The sequence below is a fragment of the Heterodontus francisci genome, chromosome 48 (assembly GCF_036365525.1).
Source record: "Heterodontus francisci isolate sHetFra1 chromosome 48, sHetFra1.hap1, whole genome shotgun sequence".
Lineage (NCBI taxonomy): Eukaryota > Metazoa > Chordata > Chondrichthyes > Heterodontiformes > Heterodontidae > Heterodontus > Heterodontus francisci.
Window position 1 is genome coordinate 3,210,943 of NC_090418.1, and position 26,101 is coordinate 3,237,043.

At 57.3% G+C, this 26,101-nt stretch overlaps 2 protein-coding genes across 2 annotated transcripts in view; one reads left to right on the forward strand and one right to left on the reverse strand.

Moving 5' to 3' along the window:
- zbtb4 (zinc finger and BTB domain containing 4) overlaps positions 1-25,047 on the reverse strand; it is a 335,405-nt gene extending 310,358 nt beyond the window's left edge. Inside the window, exons 1-2 of the mRNA XM_068023736.1 lie at positions 24,969-25,047; positions 23,448-23,593 (exon numbers count right to left, since the gene is read on the reverse strand). The gene's annotated coding sequence lies outside the window, so the exon portion shown is untranslated. The remainder of the gene's footprint in view (positions 1-23,447; positions 23,594-24,968) is intronic.
- Positions 1-26,101, forward strand: part of LOC137357328 (solute carrier family 35 member G3-like) — a 388,413-nt gene that overhangs the window by 343,055 nt on the left and 19,257 nt on the right. The window lies entirely within an intron of this gene.

A 26,101-nucleotide genomic window follows, 5' to 3' on the forward strand; every position in this document is an offset into this window, starting at 1 on the left:
CCCAGACTGTCCGGATCTAGGGATTGTGATCCCAGACTGTCCGGATCTAGGGATAGTGATCCCAGACTGTCCGGATTGAGGGATTGTGATCCCAGACTGTCCGGATTGAGGGACTGTGATCCCAGACTGTCCAGATCTAGGGATAGTGATCCCAGACTGCAGGATTTAGGGATTGTGATCCCAGACTGTCCAGATCTAGGGCTAGTGATCCCAGACTGTCAGGATTTAGGGATAGTGATCCCAGACTGTCAGGATTTAGGGATTGTGATCCCAGACTGTCAGGATTGAGGGACTGTGAACCCAGACTGTCAGGATTGTGGGATTGTGATCCCAGACTGTCCGGATTGAGGGACTGTGAACCCAGACTGTCAGGATTGAGGGATTGTGATCCCAGACTGTCCGGATTGAGGGACTGTGATCCCAGACTGTCTGAATTTAGGGATTGTCATCCCATCTGCTGTCGAATAGCTCCCTGGCATCGCGCTGTCTAACTCACAGGTAGAAGATTGGCACATGTAGGGCACTGGGTGGCTTTGCAAAACAGTGCCTGAGAAGAGTCAGTGTCGTCAGGGAGGAGAAGAAGAGAGAAAATGTACTGATGGGATGGCGAGAGGCCAGCTGATGGATGTTGCTGAACACGGGGAGCTGGGATTCTGGGCAGCCTCGACCCGATGGGTGGGGAAAATCGCCTCTGTCTCTAATAGCAGTGGGACTCCCAGACTGTGCCAACCTGGGTCAGTCCTCACCCAGATCTCAGCGGGCGTCAATGTGCCACAAAATGTCAAACAGAGATGTGAAGAAACACTTGCATTTCTTTAGCACCTCTCACGACCTCAGTACATCCCAAAGTGATTCACAGCCAATGAAGCATATTTTTTAAGTCCCTGATGGAATGCAGGAAAAGCAGCAGTCAATTTATACACAGCAAGATCCCACAAACAGCAATGTGATGATGATGAAATGACCAGTTCATTAGTAATGTTGGTTGAGGGATAAATATAACGACCAGAGGGAGCAGGTGAGGCCTAATCCGAAAGACACCACTTTCAACAGAGCAGCACTCCCTCAGTACTGACCCTCCGACAGTGCGGCACTCCCTCAGTACTGACCCTCCGACAGTGCGGCACTCCCTCAGTACTGACCCTCCGACAGTGCGGCACTCCCTCAGTACTGACCCTCCGACAGTGCGGCACTCCCTCAGTACTGACCCTCCGACAGTGCAGCACTCCCTCAGTACTGACCCTCCGACAGTGCGGCACTCCCTCAGTACTGACCCTCCGACAGTGCGGCACTCCCTCAGTACTGACCCTCCGACAGTGCGGCACTCCCTCAGTACTGACCCTCCGACAGTGCGGCACTCCCTCAGTACTGACCCTCCGACAGTGCGGCACTCCCTCAGTACTGACCCTCCGACAGTGCGGCACTCCCTCAGTACTGACCCTCCGACAGTGCGGCACTCCCTCAGTACTGACCCTCCGACAGTGCGGCACTCCCTCAGTACTGACCCTCCGACAGTGCGGCACTCCCTCAGTACTGACCCTCCGACAGTGCAGCACTCCCTCAGTACTGACCCTCCAACAGTGCAGCACTCCCTCAGTACTGACCCTCCGACAGTGCAGCACTCCCTCAGTACTGACCCTCCGGCAGTGCAGCACTCCCTCAGTACTGACCCTCCGGCAGTGCAGCACTCCTTCAGTACTGACCCTCCGACAGTGCAGCACTCCCTCAGTACTGACCCTCCGACAGTGCAGCACTCCCTCAGTACTGACCCTCCGGCAGTGCAGCACTCCTTCAGTACTGACCCTCCGACAGTGCAGCATCCCCTCAGTAGTGACACTCTGACCGTGCAGCGCTCCCTCAGTACTGACCCTCCGACAGTGCAGCGCTCCCTCAGTACTGACCCTCCGACAGTGCAGTGCTCCCTCAGTACTGACCCTCCGACAGTGCAGTGCTCCCTCAGTACTGACCCTCAGACAGTGCAGTGCTCCCTCAGTACTGACCCTCCGACAGCGCAGCGCTCCCTCAGTACTGACCCTCCGACAGTGCAGTGCTCCCTCAGTACTGACCCTCCGACACTGCAGTGCTCCCTCAGTACTGACCCTCCGGCAGTGCAGCACTCCTTCAGTACTGCCCCTCCGACAGTGTGGCACTCCCTCAGTACTGACCCTCCGGCAGTGCAGCACTCCCTCAGGACTGACCCTCCGACAGTGCAGCACTCCCTCAGTACTGCCCCTCCGACAGTGTGGCACTCCCTCAGTACTGACACTCCGACAGTGCAGCACTCCCTCAGTACTGACCCTCCGACGGTGCAGCGCTCCCTCAGTACTGACCCTCCGACAGTGCAGCATCCCCTCAGTAGTGACACTCTGACAGTGCAGCGCTCCCTCAGTACTGACCCTCCGACAGTGCAGCGCTCCCTCAGTACTGACCCTCCGACAGTGCAGTGCTCCCTCAGTACTGACCCTCCGACAGTGCAGTGCTCCCTCAGTACTGACCCTCCGACAGTGCAGTGCTCCCTCAGTACTGACCCTCCGACAGTGCAGTGCTCCCTCAGTACTGACCCTCCGACAGTGCAGCACTCCCTCAGTACTGCCCCTCCGACAGTGTGGCACTCCCTCAGTACTGACACTCCGACAGTGCAGCACTCCCTCAGTACTGACCCTCCGACGGTGCAGCGCTCCCTCAGTACTGACCCTCCGACAGCGCAGCGCTCCCTCAGTACTGACCCTCCGACAGTGCAGTGCTCCCTCAGTACTGACCCTCCGACACTGCAGTGCTCCCTCAGTACTGACCCTCCGACAGTGCAGTGCTCCCTCAGTACTGACCCTCCAGCATGTGCAGCACTCCCTCTGTACTGACCCACCTACACTGCAGCACTCCCTCAATACAGACCCTCCGACAGTGCAGCACACCCTCAGTTCTGACCCTCTGACAGTGCAGCATCCTTCAGTACAGACCATCCGACACTGCAGCACTCCCTCAATACAGACCCTCCGACAGTGCAGCACTCCCTCAGTACTGACCTTCAACAGTGCAGCACTCCCTCAGTACTGATCTTCCGACAGTGCAGCACTCCCTCAGTACTGACCCTCTGACAGTGCAGCACTCCTTCAATACAGACAATCCGACAGTGCAGCACTCCCTCAGTACTGACCCTCCGACAGTACAGCACTCCCTCAGTACTGACCCTCCGACAGTGCGGCACTCCCGGAGTACTGACCCTCCGACAGTGCGGCGCTCCCTCAGGACTGACCCTGCGAAAGTGCAGCACTCCCTCAGTACTGACCCTCCGACAGTGCAGCACTCCTCAGTACTGACCCTCCGACAGTGCAGCACTCCCTCAGTACTGACACTCCGACAGTGCAGCACTCCCTCAGTACTGACCCTCCGACAGTGCAGCACTCCCTCAGTACTGACCCTCCGACAGAGCAGCACTCCCTTAGTACTGACCCTCCGACAGTGCAGCACTCCCTCAGTACTGACCCTCCGACAGTTCAGCACTCCCTTAGTACTGACCCTCCGACAGTGCAGCACTCCCTCAGTACTGACCCTCGGACAGTGCAGCACTCCCTCAGTACTGACCCTCCGACAGTGCAGCACTCCCTCAGTACTGACCCTCCGAAAGAGCAGCACTCTCTCAGTACTGACCCTCCGACAGTGCAGCACTCCCTCAGTACATACACTCCCACAGTGCGGCACTCCTTCAGTACTGACCCTCCGACAGTGCAGCGCTCCCTCAGTACTGCCCCTCTGACAGTGCAGCACTCCCTCAGTACTGACCCTCCGACAGTGCAGCGCTCCCTCAGTACTGACCCTCCGACAGTGCAGTGCTCCCTCAGTACTGACCCTCCGACAGTGCAGTGCTCCCTCAGTAATAACCCTCCGACAGTGCGGCACTCCCTCAGTGCTCAACCTCCGACAGTGCAGTGCTCCCTCAGTACTGACCCTCCGACAGTGCAGTGCTCCCTCAGTCCCTCAGTACTGACCCTCCGGCATGTGCAGCACTCCCTCTGTACTGACCCACCTACAATGCAGCACTCCCTCAATACAGACCCTCCGACAGTGCAGCACACCTTCAGTTCTGACCCTCTGACAGTGCAGCACTCCCTCAAGACAGACCCTCCGACAGTGCAGCACTCCCTCAGTACTGACCCTCTGACAGTGCAGCATTCCCTCAGTACAGACCCTCTGACAGTGCAGCACTCCTTCAATACAGACAATCCGACACTGCAGCACTCCCTCAGTACTGACCTTTCGACAGTGCAGCACTCCCTCAGTACTGACCCTCTGACAGTGCAGCATTCCCTCAGTACAGACTTTCTGACAGTGCAACAGTCCCTCAGTACTGACCCTCCGACAGTGCAGCGCTCCCTCAGCACTGACCCTCCGACAGTGCAGCACTCCCTCAGTACTAACGCTCCGACAGTGCAGCACTCCCTCAGTACTGACCCTCTGACAGTGCAGCACTCCCTCAGTACTGACCCTCCGACAGTGCAGCACTCCCTCAGTACTGACCCTGTGACAGTGCACAATTCCCTCAGTACTGACCCTCCGACAGTGCAGCACTCCCTCAGCACTGACCCCGACAGTGCAGCACTCGCTCAGTACTGACTCTCCGACCGTGCGGCGCTCCCTCAGTACTGACTCTCCGACAGTGCGGCACTCCCTCAGTACATACACTCCCACAGTGCGGCACTCCTTCAGTACTGACCCTCCGACAGTGCAGCGCTCCCTCAGTACTGCCCCTCTGACAGTGCAGCACTCCCTCAGTACTGACCCTCCGACAGTGCAGCGCTCCCTCAGTACTGACCCTCCGACAGTGCAGTGCTCCCTCAGTACTGACCCTCCGACAGTGCAGTGCTCCCTCAGTAATAACCCTCCGACAGTGCGGCACTCCCTCAGTGCTCAACCTCCGACAGTGCAGTGCTCCCTCAGTACTGACCCTCCGACAGTGCAGCACTCCCTCTGCACTGACCCTCCGACAGTGCAGCACTCCCTCAGTACTGACCCTGTGACAGTGCACAATTCCCTCAGTACTGACCCTCCGACAGTGCAGCACTCCCTCAGCACTGACTCCGACAGTGCAGCACTCGCTCAGTACTGACTCTCCGACCGTGCGGCGCTCCCTCAGTACTGACTCTCCGACAGTGCGGCACTCCCTCAGTACTGACGCTCCAACAGTGCAGCACTCCCTCAGTACTAACGCTCCGACAGTGCAGCACTCCCTCAGTACTGACCCTCCGACAGTGTGGCACTCCCTCAGTACTGACCCTCCGACAATGTGGCACTCCCTCAGTACTGACCCTCCGACAGTGCGGCACTCCCTCAGTACTGACCCTCCGACAGTGCAGCGCTCCCTCAGTACTGACCCTCCGACAGTGTGGCACTCCCTCAGTACTGACCCTCGGACAATGTGGCAATCCCTCAGTACTGACCCTCCGACAGTGCGGCACTCCCTCAGTACTGACCCTCCGACAGTGCAGCGCTCCTTCAGTACTGACCGACCGGCAATGCAGCACTCCCTACGTACAGTCCCTCCGACAGTGTAGCACTCCCTCTGTACTGACCCTCCTGCAGTGCAGCAATCCGTCAGTACTGACCCTCCGACATTGCAGCACTCCCTCAGCACTGACCCTCTGACAGTGCAGCAGTCCCTCACTACTGACTCTCCGACAGTGCAGCACTCCCTAAGTACAGTCCCTCCGACAGTGCAGCACTCCCTCTGCACTGACCCTCCGACATTGCAGCACTCCCTCAGTACTGACCCTCCTGCAGTGCAGTAATCCGTCAGTACTGACCCTCCGACATTGCAGCAATCCCTCAGTACTGACCCTCCACCAGTGCAGCAATCCCTCAGTACTGACCCTCCGACATTGCAGCACTCCCTCAGTACTGACCCTCCGACAGTGCAGCACTCCCTCAGTACTGACCCTCCGACAGTGCAGAGCTCCCTCTGTACTGACCCTCCGACAGTACAGCACTCCCTCAGTACTGACCCTCCGACAGTGCAGCACTCCCTCAGAACTGACCCTCCGACAGTGCAGCACTCCCTCAGTACTGACCCTCCGACAGTGCAGCACTCCATCAGTAATGAACCTCTGAAAGTGCAGCACTCCCTCAGTACCGACCCTCCGACATTGCAGCACTCCCTCAGTACTGACCCTCCGACAGTACAGCACACCCTCAGCATTGACCCTCTGACAGTGCAGAGCTCCCTCTGTACTGACCCTCCGACAGTGCAGAGCTCCCTCTGTACTGACCCTCCGACAGTGCAGCACTCCCTCAGTACTGACCCTCTGACAGTGCAGCCCGCCCTCAGTACTGACCCTCTGAAAGTGCAGCACTCCCTCAGTACTGACCCTCTGAAAGTGCAGCACTCCCTCAGTACCGACCCTCCGACATTGCAGCACTCCCTCAGTACTGACCCTCCGACAGTGCAGCACTCCCTCAGTACTGACCCTCCGACAGTGCAGAGCTCCCTCTGTACTGACCCTCCGACAGTACAGCACACCCTCAGCATTGACCAACTGACAGTGCAGAGCTCCCTCTGTACTGACCCTCCGACAGTGCAGAGCTCCCTCAGTACTGATCCTCTGACAGTACAGCACTCCCTCAGTACTGACCCTCAGACAGTCCAGCACTCCCTCAGTACTGACTCTCAGCAGTGCAGCACTCCCTCAGTACTGACCCTCCGGCATGTGCAGCACTCCCTCTGTACTGACCCACCTACAATGCAGCTCTCCCTCAATACAGACCCTCCGACAGTGCAGCACACCCTCAGTTCTGACCCTCTGACAGTGCAGCACTCCCTCAATACAGACCCTCCAACAGTGCGGCACTCCCTCAGTACTGACCCTCCAACAGTGCAGCACTCCCTCAGTACTGACCCTCCGACAGTGTGGCGCTCCCTCAGTACTGACCCTCCGACAATGTGGCACTCCCTCAGTACTGCCCCTCCGACAGTGCGGCACTCCCCCATTACTGACTCTCTGACACTGCAGCACTCCCTCAGTACTGACCCTCCGACAGTGCAGCACTCCCTCAGTACTAACGCTCCGACAGTGCAGCACTCCCTCATTACCGACCCTCCAACAGTGCGGCACTCCCTCAGTACTGACCCTCCAACAGTGCAGCACTCCCTCAGTACTGACCCTCCGACAGTGTGGCGCTCCCTCAGTACTGACCCTCCGACAATGTGGCACTCCCTCAGTACTGCCCCTCCGACAGTGCGGCACTCCCTCAGTACTGACCCTCCGACAGTGCAGCGCTCCATCAGAACTGACCCTCCGACACTTCAGCACTCCCTAAGTCGTGACCCTCAGACAGTGCAGCACTCCCTCAGTACTGAACCTCCGACAGTGCAGCACTCCCTCACTACTGACCCTCCGATAGTGCAGCAATCCCTCAGTACTGAACATCAAACATTGCAGCACTCCCTCAAAACTGACCCTCCGACAGTGCAGCACTCCCTCAGTACTGACCCTCCGACAGTGCAGCACTCCCTCAGTACTGACCCTCCGGCAGTGCAGCACTCCCTCAGAACTCACCCTCCGACAGTGCAGCACTCCCTCAGTACTGACCCTCTGAAAGTGCAGCACTCCCTCAGTACTGACCCTCCGACAGTGCAGCACTCCCTCAGTACTGACCCTCCGACAGTGCAGAGCTCCCTCTGTACTGACCCTCTGACAGTACAGCACTCCCTCAGTACTGACCCTCTGACAGTGCAGCCCGCCCTCAGTACTGACCCTCTGAAAGTGCAGCGCTCCCTCAGTACTGACCCTCCGACAGTGCACAATTCCCTCAGTACTGATCCTCTGACAGGACAGCACTCCCTCAGTACTGACACTCAGACAGTCCAGCACTCCCTCAGCACTGACTCTCAGCAGTGCAGCACTCCCACAGTACTGACCCTCCGACAGTGCGGCACTCCCTAAGTCGTGACCCTCAGACAGTGCAGCACTCCCTCAGTACTGACCCTCTGACAGTGCGGCACTCCCTCAGCACTGACCCTCTGACAGTGCGGCACTCCCCCAGTACTGACCCTCTGACAGTGCGGCACTCCCTCAGTACTGACACTCCGACAGTGCGGCACTTCCCCAGTACTGACCCTCTGACAGTGCGGCACTCCCCCAGTACTGACGCTGCGACAGTGTGGCACTCCCTCAGTACTGACCCTCCGGCAGTGCAGCACTCCCCCAGTACTGACGCTCTGACAGTGCGGCACTCCCTCAGCACTGACCCTCTGACAGTGCAGCACTGCCTCAGTACTGACCCTCCAAAGGTGCAGTGCTCCCTCAGTGCTGACCCTCCGACAGAGCAGTGCGCCCTCAGTACTGACCCTCCAATAGATAAGCACTCCCTCAGTACTGACCCTCCAACAGAGCAGTGCTCCCTCAGTACTGACCCTCCGACAGCGCAGCACTCCCTCAGTACCAACCATCCAACAGTGCAACACTCCCTCAGTACTGACCCTCCAACAAAGCAGTGCTCCCTCAGTACTTACCCACCGACAGTGCAGTGCTCCCTCAATACTGACCCACCCACAGTGCAGCGGTCCCTCAGTACTGACCTCCGAAAGTGCAGCACTCCCTCAGTACTGACCATCTGACCGTACAGCGCACCCTCTGTGCTGACCCACCGACAGTCTGGCACTCCCTCAGTACTGACCCTCTCACAGTGCACTGTTCCCTCAGTCCTGACGCTGCGACAGTGCGGCACTCCCTCAGTACTGACCCTCCGACAGTGCGGCACTCCCTCAATACTGACCCACCGACAGTGCAGCACTCCCTAAGTCGTGACCATCAGACAGTGCATCACTCCCTCAGTACTGACCCTCAACAGTGCGGCACTCCCCCAGTACTGACGCTGCGACAGTGTGGCACTCCCTCAGTACTGACCCTCTGACAGTGCAGCACTGCCTCAGTACTGACCCTCCAAAGGTGCAGTGCTCCCTCAGTGCTGACCCTCCGACAGAGCAGTGCTCCCTCAGTACTGACCCTCCAATAGATAAGCACTTGCTCAGTACTGACCCTCCAACAGAGCAGTCCTCCCTCAGTACTGACCCTCCAACAGTGCAGTGCTCCCTCAATACTGACCATCTGACCGTACAGCGCACCCTCTGTGCTGACCCACCGACAGTGTGGCACTCCCTCAGTACTGACCCTCTCACAGTGCACTATTCCCTCAGTACTGACGCTGCGACAGTGTGGCACTCCCTCAGTACTGACCCTCCGGCAGTGCAGCACTCCCTCTGTTCTGACCCTCCGACAGTGCAGCACTCCCTCAGCACTGACCCTCTGACAGTGCAGCACTCCCTCAGTCCTGACCCTCCAACAGTGTGGCACACCCTCAGTACTGACCCTCCGACAGTGCAGCACTCCCTCAGTACTGACCCTCCGACAGCACAGCACTCCCTCAGTACTAACCATCCAACAGTGCAGCACTCCCTCAGTACTGACCCTCCGACAGTGTGGCGCTCCCTCAGTACTACCCTCCGACAGTGGAGCGCTCCCTCAATACTGACCCTCCCACAGTGCAGCACTCAATCAGTACTGACCCTCCGACAGTGCAGCGCTCCATCAGAACTGACCCTCCGACACTTCAGCACTCCCTAAGTCGTGACCCTCAGACAGTGCAGCACTCCCTCAGTACTGAACCTCCGACAGTGCAGCACTCCCTCACTACTGACCCTCCGATAGTGCAGCAATCCCTCAGTACTGAACATCAAACATTGCAGCACTCCCTCAAAACTGACCCTCCGACAGTGCAGCACTCCCTCAGTACTGACCCTCCGACAGTGCAGCACTCCCTCAGTACTGACCCTCCGGCAGTGCAGCACTCCCTCAGAACTCACCCTCCGACAGTGCAGCACTCCCTCAGTACTGACCCTCTGAAAGTGCAGCACTCCCTCAGTACTGACCCTCCGACAGTGCAGCACTCCCTCAGTACTGACCCTCCGACAGTGCAGAGCTCCCTCTGTACTGACCCTCTGACAGTACAGCACTCCCTCAGTACTGACCCTCTGACAGTGCAGCCCGCCCTCAGTACTGACCCTCTGAAAGTGCAGCGCTCCCTCAGTACTGACCCTCCGACAGTGCACAATTCCCTCAGTACTGATCCTCTGACAGGACAGCACTCCCTCAGTACTGACACTCAGACAGTCCAGCACTCCCTCAGCACTGACTCTCAGCAGTGCAGCACTCCCACAGTACTGACCCTCCGACAGTGCGGCACTCCCTAAGTCGTGACCCTCAGACAGTGCAGCACTCCCTCAGTACTGACCCTCTGACAGTGCGGCACTCCCTCAGCACTGACCCTCTGACAGTGCGGCACTCCCCCAGTACTGACCCTCTGACAGTGCGGCACTCCCTCAGTACTGACACTCCGACAGTGCGGCACTTCCCCAGTACTGACCCTCTGACAGTGCGGCACTCCCCCAGTACTGACGCTGCGACAGTGTGGCACTCCCTCAGTACTGACCCTCCGGCAGTGCAGCACTCCCCCAGTACTGACGCTCTGACAGTGCGGCACTCCCTCAGCACTGACCCTCTGACAGTGCAGCACTGCCTCAGTACTGACCCTCCAAAGGTGCAGTGCTCCCTCAGTGCTGACCCTCCGACAGAGCAGTGCGCCCTCAGTACTGACCCTCCAATAGATAAGCACTCCCTCAGTACTGACCCTCCAACAGAGCAGTGCTCCCTCAGTACTGACCCTCCGACAGCGCAGCACTCCCTCAGTACCAACCATCCAACAGTGCAACACTCCCTCAGTACTGACCCTCCAACAAAGCAGTGCTCCCTCAGTACTTACCCACCGACAGTGCAGTGCTCCCTCAATACTGACCCACCCACAGTGCAGCGGTCCCTCAGTACTGACCTCCGAAAGTGCAGCACTCCCTCAGTACTGACCATCTGACCGTACAGCGCACCCTCTGTGCTGACCCACCGACAGTCTGGCACTCCCTCAGTACTGACCCTCTCACAGTGCACTGTTCCCTCAGTCCTGACGCTGCGACAGTGCGGCACTCCCTCAGTACTGACCCTCCGACAGTGCGGCACTCCCTCAATACTGACCCACCGACAGTGCAGCACTCCCTAAGTCGTGACCATCAGACAGTGCATCACTCCCTCAGTACTGACCCTCAACAGTGCGGCACTCCCCCAGTACTGACGCTGCGACAGTGTGGCACTCCCTCAGTACTGACCCTCTGACAGTGCAGCACTGCCTCAGTACTGACCCTCCAAAGGTGCAGTGCTCCCTCAGTGCTGACCCTCCGACAGAGCAGTGCTCCCTCAGTACTGACCCTCCAATAGATAAGCACTTGCTCAGTACTGACCCTCCAACAGAGCAGTCCTCCCTCAGTACTGACCCTCCAACAGTGCAGTGCTCCCTCAATACTGACCATCTGACCGTACAGCGCACCCTCTGTGCTGACCCACCGACAGTGTGGCACTCCCTCAGTACTGACCCTCTCACAGTGCACTATTCCCTCAGTACTGACGCTGCGACAGTGTGGCACTCCCTCAGTACTGACCCTCCGGCAGTGCAGCACTCCCTCTGTTCTGACCCTCCGACAGTGCAGCACTCCCTCAGCACTGACCCTCTGACAGTGCAGCACTCCCTCAGTCCTGACCCTCCAACAGTGTGGCACACCCTCAGTACTGACCCTCCGACAGTGCAGCACTCCCTCAGTACTGACCCTCCGACAGCACAGCACTCCCTCAGTACTAACCATCCAACAGTGCAACACTCCCTAAGTACTGACCGTCTGGCAGGGCAGTACTCCCTCAGTACTACCCTCCGACAGTGGAGCGCTCCCTCAATACTGACCCTCCCACAGTGCAGCACTCAATCAGTACTGACCCTCCGACAGTGCAGCACTCCCTTAGTACTGACCATCCAACAGTCCAACACTCCCTCAGTACTGCCCGTCTGACAGTGCAGCACTCCCTCAATACTGACCCTCCCACAGTGCAGCACTCCCTCAGTACTGACCCTCAGACAGTCCAGCACTCCCTCAGTACTGACTCTCAGCAGTGCAGCACTCCCACAGTACTGACCCTCCGACAGTGCACCACTCCCTCAGTGCTGACCCTCCGACAGAGCAGTGCTCCCTCAGTACTGACTCTCCGACAGTGCAGCGCTCCCTCAATACTGACCCGCCGACAGTGCAGCACTCCCTCAGTACTGACCCTCCGACAGTGCACCACTCCCTCAGTGCTGACCCTCCGACAGAGCAGTGCTCCCTCAGCACTGACCCTCTGACAGTGCGGCACTCCCCCAGTACTGACCCTCTGACAGTGCGGCACTCCCTCAGTACTGACACTCCGACAGTGCGGCACTTCCCCAGTACTGACCCTCTGACAGTGCGGCACTCCCCCAGTACTGACGCTGCGACAGTGTGGCACTCCCTCAGTACTGACCCTCCGGCAGTGCAGCACTCCCCCAGTACTGACGCTCTGACAGTGCGGCACTCCCTCAGCACTGACCCTCTGACAGTGCAGCACTGCCTCAGTACTGACCCTCCAAAGGTGCAGTGCTCCCTCAGTGCTGACCCTCCGACAGAGCAGTGCGCCCTCAGTACTGACCCTCCAATAGATAAGCACTCCCTCAGTACTGACCCTCCAACAGAGCAGTGCTCCCTCAGTACTGACCCTCCGACAGCGCAGCACTCCCTCAGTACCAACCATCCAACAGTGCAACACTCCCTCAGTACTGACCCTCCAACAAAGCAGTGCTCCCTCAGTACTTACCCACCGACAGTGCAGTGCTCCCTCAATACTGACCCACCCACAGTGCAGCGGTCCCTCAGTACTGACCTCCGAAAGTGCAGCACTCCCTCAGTACTGACCATCTGACCGTACAGCGCACCCTCTGTGCTGACCCACCGACAGTCTGGCACTCCCTCAGTACTGACCCTCTCACAGTGCACTGTTCCCTCAGTCCTGACGCTGCGACAGTGCGGCACTCCCTCAGTACTGACCCTCCGACAGTGCGGCACTCCCTCAATACTGACCCACCGACAGTGCAGCACTCCCTAAGTCGTGACCATCAGACAGTGCATCACTCCCTCAGTACTGACCCTCAACAGTGCGGCACTCCCCCAGTACTGACGCTGCGACAGTGTGGCACTCCCTCAGTACTGACCCTCTGACAGTGCAGCACTGCCTCAGTACTGACCCTCCAAAGGTGCAGTGCTCCCTCAGTGCTGACCCTCCGACAGAGCAGTGCTCCCTCAGTACTGACCCTCCAATAGATAAGCACTTGCTCAGTACTGACCCTCCAACAGAGCAGTCCTCCCTCAGTACTGACCCTCCAACAGTGCAGTGCTCCCTCAATACTGACCATCTGACCGTACAGCGCACCCTCTGTGCTGACCCACCGACAGTGTGGCACTCCCTCAGTACTGACCCTCTCACAGTGCACTATTCCCTCAGTACTGACGCTGCGACAGTGTGGCACTCCCTCAGTACTGACCCTCCGGCAGTGCAGCACTCCCTCTGTTCTGACCCTCCGACAGTGCAGCACTCCCTCAGCACTGACCCTCTGACAGTGCAGCACTCCCTCAGTCCTGACCCTCCAACAGTGTGGCACACCCTCAGTACTGACCCTCCGACAGTGCAGCACTCCCTCAGTACTGACCCTCCGACAGCACAGCACTCCCTCAGTACTAACCATCCAACAGTGCAACACTCCCTAAGTACTGACCGTCTGGCAGGGCAGTACTCCCTCAGTACTACCCTCCGACAGTGGAGCGCTCCCTCAATACTGACCCTCCCACAGTGCAGCACTCAATCAGTACTGACCCTCCGACAGTGCAGCACTCCCTTAGTACTGACCATCCAACAGTCCAACACTCCCTCAGTACTGCCCGTCTGACAGTGCAGCACTCCCTCAATACTGACCCTCCCACAGTGCAGCACTCCCTCAGTACTGACCCTCAGACAGTCCAGCACTCCCTCAGTACTGACTCTCAGCAGTGCAGCACTCCCACAGTACTGACCCTCCGACAGTGCACCACTCCCTCAGTGCTGACCCTCCGACAGAGCAGTGCTCCCTCAGTACTGACTCTCCGACAGTGCAGCGCTCCCTCAATACTGACCCGCCGACAGTGCAGCACTCCCTCAGTACTGACCCTCCGACAGTGCACCACTCCCTCAGTGCTGACCCTCCGACAGAGCAGTGCTCCCTCAGTACTGACTCTCCGACAGTGCAGCGCTCCCTCAATACTGACCCTCCGACAGTGCAACACTCCCTCAGTACTGACCCTCCGACAGAGCAGTGCTCCCTCAGTACTGACCCTCCACTAGATAAGCACTGCCTCAGTACTGACCCTCCAACAGAGCAGTGCACCTTCAGTACTGACCCTCCGACAGCGCTGTACTCCCTCAGTACTAACCATCCAACAGTGCAACACTCCCTCAGTACTGACCATCTGACCGTACAGCGCACCCTCAGTGCTGACCCTCCGACACTGTGGCACTCCCTCAGTACTGACCTCCGACAGTGCAGCACTCCCTCAGTACTGACCCTCTGAAAGTGCAGCACTCCCTCAAAACTGACCCTCCGACAGTGCACAATTCCCTCAGTACTGATCCTCTGACAGTGCAGCACTCCCTCAGTACTGACCCTCAGACAGTCCAGCACTCCCTCAGTACTGACTCTCAGCAGTGCAGCACTCCCACAGTACTGACCCTCCGACAGTGCGGCACTCCCTAAGTCGTGACCCTCAGACAGTGCAGCACTCCCTCAGTACTGACCCTCTGACAGTGCGGCACTCCCTCAGTACAGACCCTCTGACAGTGCGGCACTCCCTAAGTCGTGACCCTCAGGCAGTGCAGCACTCCCTCAGTACTGACCCTCTGACAGTGCGGCACTCCCTCAGCACTGACCCTCTGAAAGTACGGCAATCCCTCAGCACTGACCCTCTGACAGTGCGGCACTCCCTCAGGACTGACACTCCGACAGTGCGCACTCCCCCAGTACTGACCCTCTGACAGTGCGGCACTCCCTCAGTCCTGACACTCCGACAGTGCGGCACTCCCCCAGTACTGACAATCTGACAGGGCGGCACTCCCTCAGTACTGACCCTCCAACAGTGCGGCACTCCCTCAATACTGACCCTCCGACAGTGCAGCACTCCCTAAGTCGTGACCCTCAGACAGTGCATCACTCCCTCAGTACTGACCCTCCAACAGTGCGGCACTCCCCCAGTACTGACGCTGCGACAGTGTGGCACTCCCTCAGTACTGACCCTCCGGCAGTGCAGCACACCCCCAGTACTAACGATCTGACAGTGCGGCACTCCCTCAGCACTGACCCTCTGACAGTGCAGCACTGCCTCAGTACTGACCCTCTAAAGGTGCAGTGCTCCCTCAGTGCTTACCCTCCGACAGAGCAGTGCTCCCTCAGTACTGACCCTCCAATAGATAAGCACTCCCTCAGTACTGACCATCCAACAGAGCAGTGCTCCCTCAGTACTGACCCTCCAACAGTGCAGCGGTCCCTCAGTACTGACCTCCGAAAGTGCAGCACTCCCTCAGTACTGACCATCTGACCGTACAGCGCACCCTCTGTGCTGACCCACCGACAGTGTGGCACTCCCTCAGTACTGACCCTCTCACAGTGCACTATTCCCTCAGTACTGACGCTGCGACAATGTGGCACTCCCTCAGTACTGACCCTCCGGCAGTGCAGCACTCCCTCTGTTCTGACCCTCCGACAGTGCAGTGCTCCCTCAGCACTGACCCTCTGACAGTGCAGCACTCCCTCAGTCCTGACCCTCCAACAGTGTGGCACACCCTCAGTACTGACCCTCCAACAGTGCAGCACTCCCTCAGTACTGACTCTCCGACAGCGCAGCACTCGATCAGTACTAATCATCCAACAGTGCAGCACTCCCTCAGTACTGACCCTCCGACAGTGCAGAGCTCCCTCTGTACTGAACCTCTGACAGTACAGCACACCCTCAGCATTGACCAACTGACAGTGCAGAGCTCCCTCTGTACTGACCCTCCGACAGTGCAGAGCTCCCTCTGTACTGACCCTCCGACAGTGCAGCACTCCCTCAGTACTGACCCTCTGACAGTGCAGCCCGCCCTCAGTACTGACCCTCTGAAAGTGCAGCACTCCCTCAGTACTGACCCTCCGACAGTGCACAATTCCCTCAGTACTGATCCTCTGACAGTGCAGCACTCCCTCAGTACTGACCCTCTGAAAGTGCAGCACTCCCACAGTACTGACCCTCCGACAGTGCGGCACTCCCTAAGTCGTGACCCTCAGACAGTGCAGCACTCCCTCAGTACTGACCCTCTGACAGTGCGGCACTCCCTCAGTACTGACCCTCTGACAGTGCGGCACTCCCTAAGTCGTGACCCTCAGACAGTGCAGCACTCCCTCAGTACTGACCCTCTGACAGTGCGGCACTCCCTCAGCACTGACCCTCTGACAGTGCGGCAATCCCTCAGCACTGACCCTCTGACAGTGCGGCACTCCCTCAGGACTGACACTCCGACAGTGCGCACTCCCCCAGTACTGACCCTCTGACAGTGCGGCACTCCCTCAGTACTGACCCTCCGACAGTGCGGCACTCCCTCAGTACTGACCCTCCAACAGTGCAGCACTCCCTAAGTCGTGACCCTCAGACAGTGCATCACTCCCTCAGTACTGACCCTCCAACAGTGCGGCACTCCCCCAGTACTGACGCTGCGACAGTGTGGCACTCCCTCAGCACTGACCCTCTGACAGTGCAGCACTGCCTCAGTACTGACCCTCCAAAGGTGCAGTGCTCCCTCAGTGCTGACCCTCCGACAGAGCAGTGCTCCCTCAGTACTGACCCTCCAATAGATAAGCACTCCCTCAGTACTGACCCTCCAACAGAGCAATGCTCCCTCAGTACTGACCTTCCGACAGCGCAGCACTCCCTCAGTACCAACCATCCAACAGTGCAACACTCCCTCAGTACTGACCCTCCAACAGAGCAGTGCTCCCTCAGTACCAACCATCCAACAGTGCAACACTCCCTCAGTACTGACCCTCCGACAGTGCAGCGGTCCCTCAGTACTGACCTCCGAAAGTGCAGCACTCCCTCAGTACTGACCATCTGACCGTACAGCGCACCCTCTGTGCTGACCCTCCGACAGTGTGGCACTCCCTCAGTACTGACCTCCGACAGAGCAGTGCTCCCTCAGTACTGACCCTCCAACAGTGCAGTGCTCCCTCAATACTGACCCACCCACAGTGCAGCGGTCCCTCAGTACTGACCTCCGAAAGTGCAGCACTCCCTCAGTACTGACCATCTGACCGTGCAGCGCACCCTCTGTGCTGACCCACCGACAGTGTGGCACTCCCTCAGTACTGACCCTCTCACAGTGCACTATTCCCTCAGTACTGACGCTGCGACAGTGTGGCACTCCCTCAGTACTGACCCTCCGGCAGTGCAGCACTCCCTCAGTTCTGACCCTCCGACAGTGCAGCACTCCCTCAGCACTGACCCTCCAACAGTGTGGCACACCCTCAGTACTGACCCTCCAACAGTGCAGCACTCCCTCAGTAATGACCCTCCGACAGCGCAGCACTCCCTCAGTACTAACCATCCAACAGTGCAACACTCCATAAGTACTGACCGTCTGGCAGGGCAGTACTCCCTCAGTACTACCCTCCGACAGTGGAGCGCTCCCTCTGTACTGACACTCCCACAGTGCAGTACTCCCTTAGTACTGCCCGTCTGACAGTGCAGCACTCCCTCAATACAGACCCGCGGACAGTGCAGCACTCCCTCAGTACTGACCCTCCGACATTGCAGCACTCCCTCAGTGCTGACCCTCGGACAGAGCAGTGCTCCCTCAGTACTGACTCTCCAACAGTGCAGCGCTCCCTCAATACTGACCCTCCGACAGTGCAACACTCCCCCAGTACTGACCCTCCGACAGAGCAGTGCACCCTCAGTACTGACCCTCCGACAGCGCTGTACTCCCTCAGTACTAACCATCCAACAGTGCAACACTCCCTCAGTACTGACCATCTGACCGTACAGCGCACCCTCAGTGCTGACCCTCCGACAGTGTGGCACTCCCTCAGTACTGACCTCCGACAGTGCAGCACTCCCTCAGTACTGACCCTCCGACAGTGCAGAGCTCCCTCTGTACTGACCCTCCGACAGTGCAGAGCTCCCTCTGTACTGACCCTCCGACAGTGCAGCACTCCCTCAGTACTGACCCTCTGACAGTGCAGCCCGCCCTCAGTATTGACCCTCTGAAAGTGCAGCACTCCCTCAGTACTGACCCTCCGACAGTGCACAATTCCCTCAGTACTGATCCTCTGACAGTGCAGCACTCCCTCAGTACTGACCCTCAGACAGTCCAGCACTCCCTCAGTACTGACTCTCAGCAGTGCAGCACTCCCACAGTACTGACCCTCTGACAGTGCGGCACTCCCTAAGTCGTGACCCTCAGACAGTGCAGCACTCCCTCAGTACTGACCCTCTGACAGTGCGGCACTCCCTCAGTACTGACCCTCTGACAGTGCGGCACTCCCTCAGCACTGACCCTCTGACAGTGCGGCAATCCCTCAGCACTGACCCTCTGACAGTGCGGCACTCCCTCAGGACTGACACTCCGACAGTGCGCACTCCCCCAGTACTGACCCTCTGACAGTGCGGCACTCCCTCAGTACTGACACTCCTACAGTGCGCACTCCCCCAGTACTGACCCTCTGACAGTGCGGCACTCCCTCAGTACTGACCCTCCGACAGTGCGGCACTCCCTCAGTACTGACCCTCCGACAGTGCAGCACTCCCTAAGTCGTGACCCTCAGACAGTGCATCACTCCCCCAGTACTGACCCTCTGACAGTGCGGCACTCCCTCGGTACTGACCCTCCGACAGTGCGGCACTCCGTCAGTACTGACCCTCCGACAGTGCAGCACTCCCTAAGTCGTGACCCTCAGACAGTGCTTCACTCCCTCAGTACTGACCCTCCAACAGTGCGGCACTCCCCCAGTACTGACGCTGCGACAGTGTGGCACTCCCACAGTACTGACCCTCCGGCAGTGCAGCACTCCCCCAGTACTGACGCTCTGACAGTGCGGCACTCCCTCAGCACTGACCCTCTGACAGTGCAGCACTGCCTCAGTACTGACCCTCCAAAGGTGCAGTGCTCCCTCAGTGCTGACCCTCCGACAGAGCAGTGCTCCCTCAGTACTGACCCTCCAATAGATAAGCATTCCCTCAGTACTGACCCTCCAACAGAGCAGTGCTCCCTCAGTGCTGACCCTCCGACAGAGCAGTGCTCCCTCAGTTCTGACCCTCCAATAGATAAGCATTCCCTCAGTACTGACCCTCCAACAGAGCAGTGCTCCCTCAGTACTGACCTTCCGACAGCGCAGCACTCCCTCAGTACCAACCATCCAACAGTGCAACACTCCCTCAGTACTGACCCTCCAACAGATCAGTGCTCCCTCAGTACTGACCCACCCACAGTGCAGCGGTCCCTCAGTACTGACCTCCGAAAGTGCAGCACTCCTTCAGTACTGACCATCTGACCGTACAGCGCACCCTCTGTGCTGACCCACCGACAGTGTGGCACTCCCTCAATACTGACCCTCCGGCAGTGCAGCACTCCCTCAGTTCTGACCCTCCGACAGTGCAGCACTCCCTCAGCACTGACCCTCCAACAGTGTGGCACACCCTCAGTACTGACCCTCCAACAGTGCAGCACTCCCTCAGTACTGACCCTCCGACAGTGCAGCACTCCCTCAGTACTAACCATCCAACAGTGCAACACTCCCTAAGTACTGACCGTCTGGCAGGGCAGTACTCCCTCAGTACTGCCCGTCTGACAGTGCAGCACTCCCTCAACACTGACCCGCCGACAGTGCAGCACTCCCTCAGTACTGACCCTCCGACAGTGCAGCACTCCCTCAGTGCTGACCCTCCGACAGAGCAGTGCTCCCTCAGTACTGACCCTCCGACAGAGCAGTGCTCCCTCAGTACTGACCCTCCGACAGTGCAACACTCCCTCAGTACTGACCCTCCGACAGAGCAGTGCTCCCTCAGTACTGACCCTCCACTAGATAAGCACTGCCTCAGTACTGACCCTCCAACAGAGCAGTGCACCCTCAGTACTGACCCTCCGACAGCGCTGTACTCCCTCAGTACTAACCATCCAACAGTGCAACACTCCCTCAGTACTGACCATCTGACCGTACAGCGCACCCTCAGTGCTGACCCTCCGACAGTGTGGCACTCCCTCAATACTGACCCTCTCACAGTGCACTATTCCCTCCGTACTGACCCTGCGACAGTGTGCACTCCCTCAGTACTGACCCTCTGACAGCGCTGTACTCCCTCAGTACTAACCATCCAACAGTGCAACACTCCCTAAGTACTGACCGTCTGACAGGGCCGTACTCCCTCAGTACTGACCCTCCGACAGTGCAGCACTCCCTCAATACTGACCCTCCCACAGTGCAGCAGTCCCTCAGTACTGACTCTCCGACAGTGCAGCGCTCCCTCAATACTGACCCTCCAACAGTGCAGCACTCCCTCAGTATTGACCCTCTGACAGTGCGGCACTCCCTCAGTACTGACACTCCGACAGTGCGGCACTCCCCCAGTACTGACCCTCTGACAGTGCGGCACTCCCTCAGTACTGACCCTCCGACAGTGCGGCACTCCCTCAGTACTGACCCTCCGGCAGTGCAGCACTCCCTAAGTCGTGACCCTCAGACAGTGCATCACTCCCTCAGTACTGACCTTCCAACAGTGTGGCACTCCCCCAGTACTGACGCTCCGACAGTGCGGCACTCCCTCAGCACTGATCCTCTGACAGTGCAGCACTCCCTCAGTACTGACCCTCTGACAGTGCAGCACTGCCTCAGTACTGACCCTCCGATAATGCAGAACTCCCTCAGTGCTGACCCTCCGACAGAGCAGTGCTCCCTCAGTACTGACCCTCCAATAGATAAGCACTCCATCAGTACTGACCCTCCAACAGAGCAGCACTCCCTCAGTAATAACCGTCTGACAGGGCAGTACACCGTCAGTACTGACCTTCCGGCAGTGCAGCACTCCCTCAGTACTGACCCTCCGACAGTGCAGCACTTCCTCAGCACTGACCCTCCGACAGTGCAGCACTCCCTCAGTACTGACCCTCCAACAGTGCAGCATTCCCTCAGTACTGACCCTCCGAGAGCGCAGCACTCCCTCAGTACTAAACATCCAACCGTGCAACACTCCCTCAGTACTGACCCTCCGACTGTGCAGCGCTCCCTCAATACTGACCACCCACAGTGCAGCAGTCAATCAGTACTGACCCTCTGGCAGTGCAGCACTCCCTCAGTACTGACCCTCCGACAGTGCAGCGCTCCCTCAATACTGACCCTCCAACAGTGCAGCACTCCCTCACTGCTGACCCTCCGACAGTGCAGCACTCCCTCAGTACTAACCCTCGATAGTGCAGCACTCCCTCAGTACTGACCGTCCGACAGAGCAGCACTCCCTCAGTACTGACACTCCGACAGAGCAGCACTCCCTCAGTACTGACCCTCCGACGGTGTGGCACGCCCTCAGTATTGACCCTCCGACAGTGCAGCACTCCCTCAGTACTGACCTTCCGACAGTGCAGCACTCCCTCAGCACTGACCCTCCGACAGTGCAGCACTCCCTCAGTACTGACCCTCCAGCAGTGAGGCAATCCCTCAGTACTGACCCTCCGACAGTGCGGCACTCCCTCAGTACTGACCCTGCGACGGTGTGGCATTCCTTCAGTGCTGACCCTCTGACAATGCAGCGCTCCCTCAGTATTGACCCTCCGACAGTGTGGCATTCCCTCAGTACTGACCCTCTGACAGTGCAGCGCTCCCTCAGTACTGACCTTCTGACGGTGCAGCGCTCCCTCAGTACTGACCCTCCGACAATGCGGCCCTCCCTCAGTACTGACCCTCCAACAGTGCAGCACTCCCTCAGTACTGACCTTCTGACAGTGCGCCACACCCTCAGTACTGACCCTCTGACAGTGCACAATTCCCTCAGTACTGACCCTCCAACAGTGTGGCACTCCCTCATTACTGACCCTCCGAAAGTGCAGCAATCCCTCAGTACTGACCCTCTGACTGTGCGGCACTCCCTCAGTACTGACCCTCTGACAGTGCGGCACTCCCTCAGTACTGACCCTCTGACTGTGTGGCACTCCCTCAGTACTGACCCTCCGAAAGTGCAGCAATCCCTCAGTACTGACCCTCTGACTGTGTGGCACTCCCTCAGTACTGACCCTCCGAAAGTGCAGCAATCCCTCAGTACTGACCCTCCGACAGTGCAGCACTCCCTCAGTACTGACCCTCCGAAAGTGCAGCAATCCCTCAGTACTGACCCTCTGACTGTGTGGCACTCCCTCAGTACTGACCCTCTGACAGTGCGGCACTCCCTCAGTACTGACCCTCTGACAGTGTGGCACTCCCTCAGTACTGACCCTCTGACAGTGCGGCACTCCCTCAGTACTGCACTGTGAAATGTCAGCCTGGATTATGGGGCTCTAGTCTCTGGAGTGGGATTTTATCCCAGTACCTTCTGTATTTAACTGGGAATTGTGTCAGGAATGCTACTGTGTGTGTAGGCCTAGTCAGGAAGTTGACCAGGAAGACCTGCCTGTCGACAGCTAGAGGTCAGGAAAAAATCGGGAATGTGTCTCATTTCCAGTCACTAACAGTCCTTCCTTTGCTGAGTATCAGAAAGAAATGCATCAATAGCCCATTAACACATGGTGACACTTATATTCTGTGACTAGTCATTAATGAGGGGTGAGCAAAGCACACTAATGGATCTCGCTGAATCACTAAAGCTGTCTCTCCGTGCGCAGCAAGCTTTATCCCCCCTTCTTGCCTCATGCTGTGATATACAATTTCGCAGGCTGCTCCAGGCCTCCCCTACCTCACTCGAGCAGACCTCCTTTTGAGTGTGAGCCTGAGCAGCGGGCTATCCAACTGCAGTAGGCATCGCCAATGCCCCTGTTTGCTCCCAGCCAGCAGATAGTAAGACAAAGGGCATGAATCCTGCTTAACTCCCTACCTCCCTTGCCCAGATAAGGCTCAATCACAAACTAACAAACCCAGCACTGATCAGCAAAGACCAGGGAGGACTGGGAGGGGAGGGGGAGGTGGGAGGGGGGGTTTGGAGGGAGGTGGGGGAATCGGGACCTGTCGCCTTTCAAGCTAAGTTCTGACAGAGTTACCAACCATGTTATTAATGGAAGGTCTAACAGCCCCTCTCCACAGTTATAATCTCACAGTAGACTTTCTGTTTTAACAGACACACATAACGGGGGTGCAGAGGGGGTTAAAGCTGATTTGCTCGGAGCAAGAGCAGCCCGAGATTAAAAATAACAGACACCGAGAGTTTAAGAAAAAAAACCCTGACAGATTCTGTAAACAGCGGGAAGTGAAGCCAGTCTCACCTTGTGAAAGGGGTTGAGTGGTCCTCGTTGCTGCTCTCTGTTTGTGTGTGTGTGTGTGTAGAGCTTTGTTTATTAATTTCTGTAATCGTTGGCTGCTTCTCGGTTCAGAATGACCCAGGCAACTGAGGTGACGTATCGAGCAGAGCCTGTACGAGAAAGGGAGGAAAGACAGAAAGAGAGAGAGACACACAGAGTTAGTTCGACAGTTGAGAACTGTTGTTACTTTGTCACTAAGCTCTGTGCACCGCGATGGAACAAACAGCAAAATGCTGGCCTGTTTGTTTAAGTTTTGGGGTGTGGGGTTCAGTGGGTGATGGGAGCTCGTGTGTAGGACTGGGAGAATTCGAATGATCGCTCCCTGCCTGCCTGTAATAGCCCCTTGGCCTCTGTCGCACTCCCTGGGCACAGGAGATGCAGGTGGGAGAGGGTTTGCCTAGCTGCCCGCACGGGCCAAGCGATGCCGAGCTCCATCCTCTCTCAAACCTCAGGCCTGACACCAGGGACGAGAGGTTCGATTTCTCAGCACCACTAGAAACTCAATCATGTGACCACATGCCTTCTTGACATCGATGGAGTCGCCCACACCAGCACTACCCATCCCCATCCCCTCTCCCCACTCAGTCCCATCCCCGCCGACCCTCCTTTCCCCCCCCCACTTCCACCGCCCCTCAACCCTGCATCCAAAAGTGCACCCCGACACGCTGACAAATGAAAGCAGGCCTGAAGAGAGATTGGTCGGAGATGGCAAGGGAAGGGGAGGGGGCACACTGCTGAACGACAACACAACATGGCCATAACACAAGAGCCTTGTCAGATGGGCAGCCTTGTGAGTGTGAGTGTGAGAGTGAGTGTGAGTGTGAGTGTGAGAGTGAGTGTGAGTGTGAGTGTGAGTGAGAGTGAGAGTGAGTGTGAGTGTGAGTGTGAGAGTGAGAGTGAGTGTGAGTGTGAGTGTGAGAGTGAGTGTGAGAGTGAGAGTGAGTGTGAGTGTGAGTGTGAGAGTGAGAGTGAGTGCGTGTGAGTGAGTGTGAGAGTGAGAGTGAGAGTGAGAGTGAGTGTGAGAGTGAGTGTGAGAGTGAGTGTGTGTGAGTGTGAGAGTGAGTGTGAGTGTGAGTGTGAGAGTGAGTGTGAGAGTGAGTGTGAGAGTGAGTGTGAGTGTGAGAGTGAGTGTGTTTTTCTATAAAGAGAGTGAGAGATGTGTCTTTGCCTTCCAGCTCGGTGTGTCTGCACAGTCAGTCTGCCAAACAAGACTGAGAAACTGTGCGCTTGAGAGGAGAATGTTTGGAAGTGCATCACAGCCCCAGGCTCGTACACAAACCCCTACTCTCTGTTCCACCACAACCTGCCCCCCCCTCCCCTCCCCTCTGTACCAGCCCAGCAGATAAACAGAGATGCTTTCTTTGAAGACGATATTTATATTTTTAAAATATTCTCAGGCACACCGTTGACAGATCGCAGCATCCCCCCTCCTCCAACCCCCAGCTCCCCCTCCAGCAGCCCAGCATGTCTTGGTGACAGCCTTACCTGCATCTTGTCTGCTAGGCTGAGACAGCTGCTGCCAAGCAGCCCAATATGGAGCCTTCTTTCCCTTATCCTGCTCATGCTAAGGTTCTGGCACTATCTCTGCACTTGCGTGCTCACTCTCCCCGTGACATCATCAAGGTCTGTGCTGATGTTGGTAACTTTGTTCAGAGAGAGAGAGAGAAAAATAATCCAGGCAGACAAAAAGCAAATGCCGATCTGAGAGAGAAGAAGGGGGGAGAGATACAGGCAGCAAAGCCTGTTTTCAGTGCGTGTGTCTGTTTCTTAATAAAGCAAACATTGAAGCCCTAATTACTTTCTTGCTGTGACTAGCGAGGCTGTAAGCTCCTTCCTCCTCTCTCTCTCTCTCTCTCTCTCTCGCTCCCTCCCTCCTTGCTAGCTTACACCAGCTATAGCCTGATCTCTGCCAAGCATTGTGCTAAAGGCTGCAGTCTGGCACACACGCAGAATTTCAAGAATCCTGTCACACTCAGAGCTCAAGGCAGAGAGAGAAGGGATATAAAAACACACACACACACACACACACACATACATACATTCACACACACACACACCCCACTCTGTGCTAGACAATCTCTTAAAGCTGTCTGCCCTCCATCGACTGGCTTGCAAATCAACTAGGCCAAAGAGAGGAGCAGACAAGCAGGAGAGAGAAAAGAAAGCATTTTGGATTGTCTCGTTCCAACCATTTTTAATTTCCAAAAACACGTAAACAAATTCAACTCGCCTCCTTTTTTTTATTGTGTTGTCAGGTTGTTTTAAACTCACTGCCAACGCACCTTGAAGTCAAATTCATACCAAGGTCAGGTGAGGTCAGCTTCACCAGAGACGTTTAAAATTGCCAGGTGTTGTCAAGGGAACTGGGTCAGGCTGGATCGGGCACAGGAGAATTTCACCTGGCATTCCGCGGCCTTGTAATTCCAGCACCTTTCCTTTCCCCTTGTAATTCTCCTGCCAGTTACAGACAGGTCTTGTCAGACACACAGCTCCTTCAGAGTTTGGCGAGAGATTGAGGTGCACATCCTGTCCCAGTTGTTTTCGTTTAGTTTAAGGTTCATAGGCAAGGTTGTTTGAGAATCCCCCACTGTCAACTATGCAGGTTCACAGTGAACTCA